Below are 12,857 nucleotides of genomic sequence, written 5' to 3' on the forward strand. Positions count from 1 at the left end.
AGAAAGATATTCTTAATAAAAATTGAACATTAAAGGGGCGCCTGGGTGGCGCAGTCGGTTAAGCGTCCGACTTCAGCCAGGTCACGATCTCGCGGTCCGTGAGTTCGAGCCCCGCGTCGGCTCTGGGCTGATGGCTCGGAGCCTGGAGCCTGTTTCCGATTCTGTGTCTCCCTCTCTCTCTGCCCCTCCCCGTTCATGCTCTGTCTCTCTCTGTCCCAAAAATAAATAAAAAAATGTTGAAAAAAAAAAATTAAAAAAAAAAAAATTGAACATTAAAACGAATTTTTTGTCTTTATTCAAGAAAAAGAAAAGAATTGTAAAAGAGAAAAAGAAAAAAGAAAAAAGAAAGAAAGAAAATTGAATAGATGAACCTGCTAACAGATTGAAGTAGGACTGAAATTGCTTTGTTTTTCCCTAGAAGTCAGTCTACGTAGCTCTTTATAGTCCATAAATTAAGCCGGCGGTGAGACATGAGCTCTTGAAGAGCAAATTTGGCCCAGTTGGGCGGGGCTCAGTGTAATGGCTCTGCTCTCCACTAGATGGTGCTGCTAGCCTACTGGGGTGAATTGTTGCAGTGCTTGTAGGTGCGTATGCGCATGCGTGGGAGCGGTGAAAATGGAGTCACCCAGCCACCCAGTCTGTTCTTCCAGATCAGCAATTGTGTACTGGTCCTCTGTCCAGCTCTCATCCACTCCCTGCCTTTCCACTCTCCGTGACCAGGCCCCAGGCAGTACCTCTCTCCCAAGTTTGTCTCAGATGTGGCTGTTTTCCCCAGCCCCTTAACTTCTGAAGGACTGCGGCTTTGACCCGTTCCGCCCCTCTGAGGGAGGGTCTCACTGAACAATGGCCAAATGAACAATGGCCAAATGAGCAATGGCCGAATGTCAGCTGCACCCAGGAATGCCCGCTGGACCCTGCTGTTGCCGGTGCTCGGAGACTGCGGCCAGGTGTCAGCCCGTCCCAGAAAAAGTTCTCAAGACAGTGTAGCAGCAGTGTTTCAGGGATTATGGGAAATCACAACACACATCTGGCACCAGGCTTCACCTTTAACGACCTTGTTCAGCTCCAGTGAATGTGGCCATTTTCGGGGGTCTGCTGGGACTAGGTGGCTTCAACAGTCTCTACCAAATGTCCTTCCAGCAGTGGAACCGCTTTTCCCTGTGTGGCCTGAGAACCTCCCAGACCCCACTCTGTTCCTGGGGATTCGCCCTTCCCACCAGAGCACTGCCAGGTATTGAGCTGTGGAGTTGCATCCTTTGCGTTCCCCTTGTTTACAGTCTTAATGGAATTTAAACCTTCTCCTTTCTCCCTTTTCAGTTTAGTCCCTGCGGCTGTTTCCAATTTTCCACTTTCTCTCCAGCTGCTTTTTGGGAGGGGTGCTTTTCCTGTATTCTCCCCCTTCCCCCAGTCCTCTCTCCGCCTGCAAAAGTGGCTCCCTGCCCACCGGCAGCTTCTCTCTCCCCAAGTTCACCTCTCCACGCCACGTACCTGCTGAATTCTGTGGTTCAGGTTGTGCAGATGTTGTGTTAATCCTCCAATCATTTTTCTAGGTGTGTAGGATGGTTTAGTGTTGGTCTGGCTGTATTTCATGGACACGAGATACACAAAAAAACTTCCATGCTGTTCCGCCATCTTGGCTCCCTCCCCCCAAATCTCCTCCTTATTTTTAACCTAAGCAACCAATATGGATCCTTTGTCCATAACCTAATCTGTTGTGACCATGTCACAAGTCCCAGGGACATTTGTTTTTCCCACCCTTTAGTAGACAGTGCTTTGAAGTTTCCCTGGGTGTTACACCAGCCTCACACCTCCACAGGGGGGTCAAGCAGGTCCCCATTTCCACCTATGATAAATGTACCATATGAAAACTTATTTCCTTGAGACGTTTTTGATGGCAAGTGGGGAATTGGAATTCTCAAGGCTTTTGCTTGTTCTCGAGAAATGAGTTTTTCAAGAAACCCGTTGGGTGACTCAACAAGAGGCTATAAGGGACATAAAAACACTGGGGTTGTTTCACAAAATGTGGAATAAAAAAACCCAAACACTTATAGATGGAAATATTACTTTGTAAAATACATGGTTTCAAATACGAGTAGTTAAATTAATAAACTAGATGAACACAGACATAACTATTTCTTCTATGTCTCAAAAGTTTTACATATTCATGATGAATAAAAGTTGGGAAAATTGAGATATTTTGGTAAGGAGTTGTTATGCATTGGGTTATATAAGGTGGTTTTTCAGTTACAGAAGGAGACTCATTTCCTGAGAAGACTCTGACTCCCCTGTCCTTCCACATTTTATTTTTTTAAACATTTTATTTTATTTTATTTTATTTTTTAACTTTGTGAAGTCACTCCTCTTTCTTTTTTTTTTTTAATTTTTTAATGTTTATTTATTTGAGAGACAGAGCATGAGTGGGGGAGGGACAGAGAGAGACAGAGACACAGAATCTGAAGCAGGCTCCAGGCTCTGAGCTGTAAGCACAGAGCCCGACGCGGGGCTCCAACTCACAAACCTCGAGATCGTGACCTGAGCCGAAGTCAGACGCTCAACTGACTGAGCCACCCAGGTGCCCCAGTCACTCCTCTTTCTATTGCTCTTGATTAGTTTTCCCACTTTTTCCACACAAAGAGTTTTCTGGAATATGCTCTGGATTTGGTCTCTGGTCATTGACCATCCTCAGGTACCACTGGCTCTGCTCCCCTTTTATCTGAGGTTCTGCTGGCTTCTCACTGATTCTCTTCCCCTAGTTTTACACATCCTTCATGATACATGGGAACAACTGCTCAAGTGCAGGAGACAAGGCAAACCCAACTCCAACGACCTCAAACATTAGGAGTCAGGGAGTCAATTTCCTTTTTCATTACCTCCTTAGCCTGGAGGGATACTCCAGTGGTTTCTACTTGGCGTTTCCTATTACAATAAACACTCTTTAAATCCCGGAGCAGCTCCATGGCAGTCAGGCCTTGGGGAAATGACCCTGATGTCTGCTGCCTCATAGGACCTGCTGTTGACACTGGTCAAATCTTCAATTGTCACCTGGTGCTATTAAGGCCATGATTAGTGGACCAAGTTGGTGGTCTGAGTATCAAGGAATCAGTTCTATCTCAGAGTGAGGGTCAATTGTAACTGAAAGTTTGGGGGGAATCCTCTCTACCTGGCACAGTTACCTGGCAAAATCACCATAGGTTTTTGGTGAAAGACTAGGAAGAAGGTGCGTAGTATGCACTTGTGCTGTTGAAGTTCATCAGGGGCCTCTTAAGTCTGCAAATAGGCTTACCAGGGGCTGCAACTCTAGTAAAGTTGGGCCTCTATTCACCAGACCTAAAGTACATTTGATTATACAGTTTATATGCAGTTGGATGATGCTATTGACCAAATATTTCCTACTCTACCTTCAGGGCACCTGCCTGTTTGCACTTCTTACCCCCTTGTGCTTTAGTGGGGAACACATGACTAGTTCTGGCCAATCAGTTATGATCAGATGACGTGTGCCACTTCAGGACCAAAGCATCTGGTCGCCAATTTGTCACCTTTCAGAACAATTCCTCTGCTTGTGAGTCTGGCAATGTTCAAGATCGTGACAGTCCCATCAGCCTAGATCCTAGAGTGAGAAAGTCAAGTGAAAGGGATCTGGCAACTAGCAATAGATACACAACATGAACAAGAAATAAACTTTTGTTATCTTATATCATTAAGATTTTGACATAATCGGGGCACCTGGCTGGCTCAGTTGGTTAAATGTTTGACTTCAACTCAGGTCATGATCTCTGGTTTGTGAGTTCGAGCCCTGCATCTGGGCTCTCTGCTGTCAGCATGAAGCCCACTTTGGATCCTCTGTCTCCCTCTCTCTCTGCCCCTCTCAGAAAGAAAGTCAGACTCTCTCTCTCTCTCTCTCTCTCTGTCTTTCTCTCGTGCACGCCACCAATGAATCAAATGAATAAAAACATTTATTCAAATGTTTTGAATGAACAAAAATGAATAAAACATTAAAGAAATTTTAAAAAAGATTTTGACATAATCTAGCGTACTTTTGTTTTTGTTGCCTTTTTTTTATTACTCAACAAAGCTTCATTTTTTTTATTTAGCTTTCTGACTCTGAGCTTGTGCCTTCAACACTTTCACAACATCTTCAATAAGGAAAGCACACTTGATCCTGTCACAAACACACTCAGCACACAAGGAGTCACCCTAGGCCCTGCCGACATGTTTTTTTAGTTCTAGGCAACCTCATAAGTTCATAAGAACTGTAGACCTCACAACACAAACTCCTCCAAGTCAGCTTGGGTGCGTGCCACACGTAGATTTTGGTGCTTTCCCAACCTACCTGGTATAAAGGCAAATGGCTTTATTACCAGGGGTTTAGGACAGGCTAGTTTTGTTAGAGGTTGTATTGTAGGACAGCCTACAATGATGTGTCAAATGCACCACCATTCTGAATGCCTATGGATGCTGCCCCCAGAAGAGAGTTAGCATACTATGATCGACCCAGAAACTGATGCTGGGAGATGAAGCATGCCTCAACAAAAACCTGACTCTTGTGGCTTTGACTTAGGGATCAACTCATGGGAGCAAGAAAGCTGACTTTGGAAGCTGTTTCATATTGATACAGTTGACAAAACCATCACCTGCAATTACTCGGAAGGTAGATAATGAACCTAGTAAGCTTGTGACCTGATAAGCTTGTAGCTTGTAGCTCCAGAAGAGCCTAAAAAAAATATGTTAGTAGCTTGTGTTGGTTGGTGTTGACTGCATATTACACGATACTTCAAGAAAATGATATACTCAGGAAATAATGAACTAATTTATTGTAAGCAGGAATGGAAGGGAAGAGAAAGTTTTGGCAGTCTTAGTTCCATCCTGAGGCCTCCTCCTTTGGCTTGTAGAGGGACCATCTTCTTCCCTTTGTCTTCATGAGGTCTTCGCATGTGTCTATGTCCTAATTGCCTCTTCTTCTTCTTCTTTTTAACGTTTATTTACTTATTTTGAGAGAGAAAGAGAATCCCAAGCCGACTCTACACTCAGTAGGAGAATAGTGCAGGGCTCAACCCCATGAACCGTAGATCATGACCTGAGCCAAAATCAAGAGTCAGCCCCTTATCCAACTGAGCTACCCAGGCCCCCTCTAATTGTCTCTTCTTATAAAGACACTAGCCATACTGGAGTAGAGTCCACCCCAATGACCTCATTTATCCTTAACTATCTCTTTAAAGACCCTATCTCTGGGATGCCTGGCTCACTCAGTCAGAGGAGCATGTGACCCTTGATCTCAGGGTCGTAAGTTCGAGGCTCATGCTGGTGTAGAGATTTCTTAAATAAATAGAACTTTAAAAAAAGACCTTACTTCCAAATATTCTGAGGTTCTGAGGGTTAGGACTTGAACACATGAATTTGGGGTGGGGGGTGGCACAATTCAGCCCACAAGACTCTCCCACCAAGCTTGATGGGTTTAAGGTACCTGGAATTAAATAGATGGAGATGAGAAGAAAGAACTGTGGTTATGCTACTGCAAATAAAGCTGATTGGAATCAAATTGTTTAGAATGATAATGAAATGTCTGGGGCGCCTGGGTGGCTCAGTGGGTTGAGCGTCAGACTCTTGATTTTGGCTTAGGTCATGATCTCATGCTTCATGGGATTGAGCCCCATGCCTGACTCTGCTTTGATAGTGTGGAGCCTGCTTGAGATTCTCTCTCCCCCTCTCTCTCTCTGCCCCTGACATCTGCTCAAATGCTCTCTCTCTCAAAAAAAAAAAAAAAAAAAAAAAAGAATGATAATGAAATGTCACTCCATATCTATGGTAGTTCTCCTTGCCTTAAATCTAATTTGATCATAGTAGAGCCTTATCGGGTGTTTTTTTTTTTTAAATGATTAGTGTTTTAGATACAGTGCTTCCATTTTGTTTTCAGTTTATGTATAAACAACAGATAGTTGTGTTTTGCTTTATTGTCCAAGATGAACTCTCTGCCTTTTAATGTTTTCCCAGTTCTATTGAGAAATAATTGACATATAACATTGTATTAGTTTAAGGTGTGCAACATCACGATTTGATCTATGTATATATTGTGAAATGATCAGCACAATAAGTTAACATCCATCACCTCACACAGTTATACATTTTTTTATTGTAGTGAGAACGTTTAAGATGTACTCTCTTAGCAACTTGCAAATATACAATACAGTAGTGTTAACCAGTCACATGTTGTACATTACATCCAGAGAACTTATTCATCTTGCGAGTGGATGAGTTGGTACATTTTGACTACCTTCACTACCCCCACCTTTCACCCTTTGCCTTTTAAATTAATTGGATTTAATAATTTTTATTTAGTGTAATTTTTATATGGTTGAGTTTAAGTATTCCATCTTATTGTTTATTATTTGTCCTATTTGTTCTTTGTGTCACTTCTCTTGGGTTCTTTTGGGTCAACTGAGGATTTTTTAGTATTGTAAGCATTGCAAGCATTTTTTTAGTATTGTATTTCATCTCCTTTATGGCATTTTACCTACAGCTCTTTGCATTTGTATTTTAGTGATTGCTCTAAAAATTATAATATGCAAACTTAATTTATCAAGTCACTGAAATTCTGCAACAAAGTATTTCAGATATTGTTTATGCTTAGTTTTAGAATTTACACTTGGTTTCTTTTGTGGAATTTCCACATCTCTCCTGAAATTCCCATTTCTTTACTTTTTATGTTTATCTTTTTTATACATTCTTCAATGTACTTTCCTTTAAAGTTTATTTATTTAGTGGGGGGAGGGCAAAGAGAGAGGGAGATACAATCCCAAGCAGGCTTCCCACTGTCAGCTCAGAGCTCAATGTGGGGCTCGAACCCACAGACCATGAGATCATGACCTGAACTGAAATCATAGTTGGATGCCTAACCGACTGAGCCACCTAGGTGCCCCTGGAATACTTATTTTTAAATCCTTGTCTGCTACTGTCAATACCTTTATCATCTGTTGGTCTGCTCCCAGTGACCATTTCCCTCTATACTATGAGTCACATTTTCCTGCTTTTCAGCATGGCCAGCAAATTCTTAATGGCTTCTGAATATTTTGGATCATACAATTTAAAGACTCTAAATTTCATGATCTTCCACTTACAAATGTCAAGTGTTATTCTTGGAGGAACTTAAACCACAGGCAGATCATTTTGATCCTGAAGGCTTGGTTTTAGACTTTTTTAGAGTGGGTCTATTTCAATTTTGCCCTTAGTCCTAGGATGTAGTCTTTAATTCCAGGAAGTGGTCCTTACTTTTAAGGTGTGGCCCTTCCGGGGTTTCAACGGAAAGCCAGAATGTTTACCAGGCTTCTCTAACTTGACAGGATTTGAGCTCCAAACTTTTATTTCTCTAGCATTGGACAGCGGTTGAAATTTCCATTCAACTTTCGCCTTCCTCTGGATTCCTTGGAGTCTTGCCCTATACATGTGCAGTAGGAGTCAGCCAAGGATTTCAGAGGAGTTTGTACACAAATCTTGGGGTTCTTCCTCTGGTACATCTTTGTTTCTGGGATTCTCCCCTCAATTTTAGATGCTCTGAGGCCTTGACCTCTGATTCCTCAGCTGGGTATGTTGGCCTCTTTTTGCTTGAGATCTATCCCCACCTCCACTCCACCCACACCTACCCCCACACCCCCACCCAGCTGAGTTCTACACTGCAGGGACTGAGTGACCTGGGAGAAAAGTTGGGTAAATGGGGATCTCACTCCACGTTCCTCCCTTTTTTTCAAGGATCATATGCCCTTCAGTTTCTGCCCACTTTTGGTTGCTCTTGAATTCTTTCAAACAGTTGGTTTGTAAACCGTTATATTTTGTCCAGAATTCATAATTGTTATCAGTGGACAGTTAGTCTAATAGAAGCCACCATTACTAACTAGAAGTGGAAAGCTCCTGAAGACTTGTAAGTCTGATCATTGCTTTTTTAATGCTCATTTCTTTATTAGTGAGGTGTAGTGCTTTTTGTTTCCTTATTGGCCATGTATATTTCTTTTATGAATTGGCCATATTATGTGTTTTGTCCAGATATCTATTGGGATGTTCATTTATTTTTGTTAGGACTTAAATATTAGTAACATCAACTCCCCTTTCTCTGATACATGTCATAAATGCTTTTTCCTGGCTTTTTTTTTAATTAAAAAAAATTTTAATGTTTATTTATTTTTGAGAGAGAGAGAGAGAGAGAGAGAGAGAGACAGGGTGCGAGTGGGGGAAGGGCAGAGAGAGGGAATCCAAGCAGGCTCCTGGCTCTGAGCTGCCAGCACAGAGACCATGTCAGGGCTCAAACTCAGGAACCAAACCGTGAGATCATGACCTGAGCGGAAGTTGGACGCTTAACCGACTGAGCCACTCAGGCACCCCTTTACTGGCTTTTTATTTGCCTTTTAACTTGGTTTATTGCATTTTTCCATAGATAATGTTTACATTAAAAATTATTTATTTATTTATTTTGAAAGAGAGAGCATGAGCAGGAGATTGGGAAAGAGGGAGAGAGAGAGAATTCCAAGCAGGCTCCACCCTGTCAGTGCAGAGCCTGAGGCAGAGCTCAAACACATGAATCAAACCTTGAGATCGCGACCTGAGCCAAAACCAAGAGCTGGAAGCTTAACCAATTGAGCCACCAAAGTGCCCTGATAAAATTTACATTTTTATGTAGACAAATATGTCAATATTTTCCTATGTGTCTTTATTTTTCCTGAAATGTCTGGGAAAGGTCTATAAGATTATGAAAATATACTCACATTGGGGCACCTGGCTGGCTCAGTTGATAGATATGACTTCATCTCTGTGGTGAGATCAAGCCACCTGTTGGGTGTAGAGATTACTTAAAAAAAAAAAATCTTAAGAAATATATATTCTTGCATATTTTATTGGCTGTTTAGTTTTGCTGTTTTGTTATGGCTGATTTCATTTTAAGATTTTATTTTTAAGTAATCTCTACACCCAACATGGGGCTTGAACCCACAATCCTGAGATCAAGAGTTATACGCTCCACCAACTGAGCCAGCCAGGTACCCCATGGCTGACTTTTTAAAACCATTAAATCTTTGCTCTAAGATTTGCTCTGAGATTTTTGTGAAAGCGACATCTTTTTTTTTTTTTTTTAGGTTTATTTATTTATTTTGTGTGAGAGAGAGCAAGCAGGAGAGGGGCAAAAAGAGACAGAGAGAGAGAGACAGAGAGAGAGAATCCCAAGCAGGCTCCAAGCTGTCAGCACTGAATCTGATGTGAAGCTCAATTTTAGAAACCATAAGATCATGACGGGGGCCAAAATCAATAGTAGGATGCTTGACTGACTGAGCCACCTGGGCACCATGGGACATCTCTTCTTAAAATGGGTCAAAATCACCTATTTAAATGTTTAACTATGTCATTTATTGAAAAATCTATCCCTTTTCCAGTTTAAAAGTGTAGCCCCGCCACATATAAATGACTAGATGTATGGTTCTGTTTCTGGTCTCTGTTCTGGTTTCTGTTCCACTCATCTGTTTATTTATCCTTCTGCTAGTCCCACAGTATTTTATTACAGTAATTTTCTGGTACATATTTTATTTATATCTGGCAAGACACAGCCTCTCCTTGTTCTTTTTTTTTTCTTCTTTTTCCAAGAATTTCTGTTTGCATGTGTTTCTTCTTGAAGATGACATTTTACAGCCAATCCCTTGGGTTATAAAAACTATGTGTGAATTTGTTTCTATTGCGGTCGTTCAGGCAGCAAAGCCTCTCTAGCAGGATTGTCACTGCTCTAAGGCACCTGCTCACCTTGTTTACCCACAGAGGCAGCCTGTGAGGGCCTGGGGTCGCTAAGGTTGGACAGAGGCATGGGTCTGGCTAAAGTGGGGCCTCCGCAGCACCCTGAGGTGGTGATGAGGCCCAAGCCACGGTGCACGGCCTCCCCGGAGGGCTGCCTCTGATTGCGGGCAGGGAGTCTGGAGATGGACAGGAGTGGGACCTCTGGGTCCGCGCAGGTAGTCCTTGCTCGCGGGGTGCCCCTCGGAATGCCCAGGCCGGCTTCGCGTGCTGGCGGTGCATCTGGATGGGCGCCTTCTGCTCCTCTGGGGGTGGAAGGGGCCAGCAGGTGGAGCTCTGAGTGGCCTCAGGGCTGTGGGTGCAGAGCGAGTCCCCCGTGTGCCACGTGCCACGGTTGCAATTAAAATCAGGACCTAGAGACAGATCCCAACTGTTATCATTATTACTTAATATTGTTTAGGACACTCAAGCAGAGAAAATGAGGAAATGAAATAACTGATATGACAAGAAGTGAAATCACCTATTTCTCAGATAACTGGACAACTGAAGAGACCCTAGTAAAAAAAAAAAAAAAATCTGGAATAGGTGAATCTGGGAAGTTTGTTCAATCAACCTAGACATACCAAAATCTGTGGCTTTTGTCTCCTCTAGCAACAAGAATCTTTATAAATTAATTTCACAAGAAAATTACATAAGTTATATTTTAGACAAACTATAAGATCTCAGTGAAACACAGAAAATAAGATCTGACCGAATGGAAAAGCATAATAATGATGGGAAACTAAAAAATAAATGTCTATTTAAAAAAAATCAGTATTTTCCATTGAAAGCAATTCTAACCATCTCAAATGATAATTATTGTCTTTGGATGGAGAACTATTTAATAAAATAACCCTAAGAGTTTATCTGGAAGAGTAAATGCCCAAGAGCAGTCAAGAAATACACAGGAATAGGGGCACCTGGATGGCTCGGTTGGTTGGGCACCTGACTCTTGATCTCAGCTCGGATCTTGATCTAAAGAGTTGTGAGTGCAGGCCTGTGTTGGGCTCCATGCTGAGCATGAAGCCTACTTGAAAAGAAAAGAAAAGAAAAGAAAAGAAAAGAAAAGAAAAGAAAAGAAAAGAAAAGAAAGAAACAAGAATAGTGAGGTAAGACTTAGCTTACCAGATATCAGAACATATTCTAGAACCCCTATAATCAAATCAGTATGACATTGCCATAGGCAGAGATAAATGGATCACTGGAACAGTTAATTAGAAAATCCGGAAATGCATTGCAGCACCCATGAGAATAGAATATATAACCCAGTTGGTAGCTCATTGTAGTGGAAACAGAAAGGTGTATTCAATAAGTGGTGCAGGCACAGTGGCTGGCTAGCTGAAAGAAAAGAAACAAGTATCATCCCCCTTTGCTGCTGGAACATCTTTAGCTCCAGTTCCATGGACCACATTGCATGAATGGCTGCACCAGCAAGGTGGGACACCACTGCTGTCCAGGTATACTTACTCAATGGCTTGCCAGGCCCTCTTCTGGTCACTGAAGTTGCAGCAATGACTGAAGAATGAGCCCACCCCAGAGGCCCTCACCCATGTGGAGAGAGGGGCAGCATGGGGAGGTAAGGTGTATAATGGAACCCTGTATAAAATAAATGGAGAGGGAGATACAGTTGCCTGGCAAGGGATGTGTGACCCGAGTTTGAAGAGTGAGCAGGCATCTTCACTGCTGAGGCTGGGGAAGGGCGGGTCCATCTCAGAGGCTCCCGAGGCTGCTCCCCAGTGACTGACTGACCGGCAGCCCAGAGCAGACCTCCACATTGAACGTCAGAAGCACCAGAGAGGGGCCCTGAGGGATCCAGCGGGGATCCAAGGGCCTGGCCAGGCAATGCAGGGGACAGAGCTGACTGGCCATCCATGTTCTATCTGTGTTATCTGCACTTCCCCCCTCAGTGGAAACCAGAAGGTCCAGAAGAGGGGGCCCTGGCCTCCAGCCAGGCTCTCTGTCCCCTGGAGCCTGGCTTGGTCTCTGCAGTTGTTGTACGAGCTGGTTCTGTAACCTGCCCAGAGAGGGATCCATGTGCGTGGTCCAGGGCCTGCTCAGGGAGGTGAGAAGAAGTCCATCCCAGGAGCTCCAGACTGGCCTGACAGTGTACTCGTATTCATCAGTGGCCGGAAAGTCTTTGTTCCTTTGTATTTTCCATTAAATGGTAGATGCTGGCAGAATCTGCGTTAGCTGCACTTCCTTGAGGAAGGGCACCCTCCTCTGGAGCTCTCTGGCTGGTATGGCCTGTGGTTGTTTGGCCCGTGTTAGTCTTATCTCCTCAGCTCAACTTTGTCTATCAGCCCTGACTTCCAGAGCAGAGAAAGAGGAGACTGAGGACGATGGGGGCAGAGTTGGTGATCTGCAGGGGCTGTTGGGAGTCAGGGACAGATTCTAGGATGTTTCTGTAGAATTTGGGTGTGGGGAAGTACAGTGGGGGTATGAGGGACAGCTAGCGATCAGGACTAGGAAGAAGGAGGGGAAGAAAGGGGCACACAGCTATCCCAAGAAACAGGTGTGTTGGTGCCAATGCACAGGGATGGGTGGGCTGAATGTCTCCAGGAGGAGCTGGGGCATGCCAGCTGAGTGGCTCCCAGAGTGCCACAGCCCGGCAGATGGAGCAGCACTCACCTGTGACCCTCCTAAGGGTGAGTGGATTTACTCCATTAAGCTCACCAGAAACCGAGGTCAGAAAGCCGACAGCCTGGTTTTCCCGTCCCCCAGAAGAATATTTTCCTGAGTCAGGGTATATACCAGAAAACATGCTAGTCTCTAGAAAACACACTCAGGTTAAACTGATGAGGCTTTGTAGGGGGCCAGAGGGGACAGCCTAGGGTCTCCAGCCACCTCAGGCCATACCCGGCTCCAGATGGCTGAGGAACTCAACTTCTGAGCTCCCCGTAGCCCACTTTGGGAAGCTCAGGGCTAAGGGTGCAGGCAGGCAGTCCCCTCTGCTCACACGACACCACCCCTGCACACCCCCTTCCTTGTCAGGCACATGATACCTGGGTAGCTTTCTCTCCATAGAGCATAATCACACCCCAGCACCGCCTGCCAAGGAGACC

At 43.8% G+C, this 12,857-nt stretch overlaps 1 pseudogene; it reads right to left on the reverse strand.

The window, feature by feature from the left end:
* Positions 1–4,083: 4,083 nt before the first annotated feature.
* Positions 4,084–4,437, reverse strand: LOC131492385 (large ribosomal subunit protein eL34-like; annotated as a pseudogene).
* Positions 4,438–12,857: the final 8,420 nt, after the last annotated feature.

This window comes from Neofelis nebulosa, chromosome 13, assembly GCF_028018385.1.
Source record: "Neofelis nebulosa isolate mNeoNeb1 chromosome 13, mNeoNeb1.pri, whole genome shotgun sequence".
Taxonomy (NCBI): domain Eukaryota; kingdom Metazoa; phylum Chordata; class Mammalia; order Carnivora; family Felidae; genus Neofelis; species Neofelis nebulosa.